Genomic DNA, 1388 nt, shown 5'->3' with positions numbered 1-1388 from the left:
ACTTGCAGTTAAACGGGTATAATTCGGAATTAAACTTGCACTTATATCAAAGTCCCGTCATGTTTTTGGCGCCGTTGTCGGGGAACGACAATATTAGGGCCTAACAAGCTCTATTAATTTAGACCTTTATATTAGATTAGTTGGTATTAGTGCAGTGAAAATTCTTGTTAATATTTTGAATTGGATTTTTATTTTATTTTTTTTGTGATATAATTACTACATTGTCTCTATTCTTCAAATTTTGTAGTGTATGCACCGAGCTTTATGTGCAGTAGTACCTTTTGATCCTGAAATTAAAAGGACACTACGTAGACAAAGAAGGCGTACACCACAACAAGAAAAAGAAGTGATTAGGCAACCAATAGAGGGAATTGCAATAGAGCTACCGTTTGAAGAAGAGATGGCAGAAAACGAAACAAATAGGTGAGCTCTAAGGGATTTCGCTCTACCGGGAACTCAAGGATCCCAAACAAGTATAGCGCGGCCGACGGTAAACGCTAACAACTTTGAGATTAAACCATCACTTATCCAAATGGTTCAACAATCTCAATTTGGAGGTAATGCCGTAGAGGATCCTAATGCACACTTAGCCACATTCTTGGAAATATGTAATACAATTAAAATGAATGGAGTTAGTGATGATGCTATAAGGTTAAGGTTGTTTCCATTTTCGTTGAGAGATAAAGCTAAAATTTGGCTACATTCTCATGCCCCTAACACCTTTACCACTTGGGATGATTTATCTAGGGCATTTTTGAATAAATATTTTCCACCAGGTAAAACGGCTAAGCTTAGAATGGATATCACTAGTTTTAGTCAATTGGATGGTGAATCGATGTATGAAGCTTGGGAACGGTTTAGAGAGTTGCTTCGGAGATGTTTACATCATGGACTTTCCGATTGGCTAATCGTACAAACTTTCTATAATGGTTTATCTTTCTCTGCTAAAACTACCATCGATGCAGCCGTAGGTGGAGCTTTAATGGGTAAATCACCCCAAGAAACTCAAGGTTTAATAGAAGAAATGGCCGCAAACAACTATCAATGGGCCAATGAGAGAGGTAATCCGAGACGCCACGCAGGTATGATTGAAATGGACACTCTTAACATGTTGAGTGCCCAAATGAACAATGTGGTGAAGTTACTCAATAGGCAAGCCGAAGTTGGTTCAAGTTCATCTAATACACATGTGGCTTGTTGTTCCATATGTGGAGGTGAACATGATACTAATGATTGTGTTGATTTTGAGCAGGTACAATTTGTTAACAACTACAATCAAAATGCTCAGAATAATCCCTACTCAAACACTTACAATCCGGGGTGGAGAAATCATCCAAACTTTGGATGAAAAGATCAAGGCAATCAACATAGGCCAACCAATCCACCGG

At 38.3% G+C, this 1388-nt stretch overlaps 1 non-coding gene across 1 annotated transcript; it reads right to left on the bottom strand.

Moving 5' to 3' along the window:
- Positions 1-787: 787 nt before the first annotated feature.
- Positions 788-894, bottom strand: LOC113764218. The gene has a single exon (XR_003467504.1). It is a non-coding gene; the product is annotated as a small nucleolar RNA R71 (small nucleolar RNA).
- Between the last annotated feature and the right edge of the window lie 494 nt (positions 895-1388).

This window comes from Coffea eugenioides, chromosome 2, assembly GCF_003713205.1.
Source record: "Coffea eugenioides isolate CCC68of chromosome 2, Ceug_1.0, whole genome shotgun sequence".
In the NCBI taxonomy this organism is placed as follows: Eukaryota; Viridiplantae; Streptophyta; class Magnoliopsida; order Gentianales; family Rubiaceae; genus Coffea; species Coffea eugenioides.
This window is presented reverse-complemented; position numbering and strand designations above follow the sequence as displayed.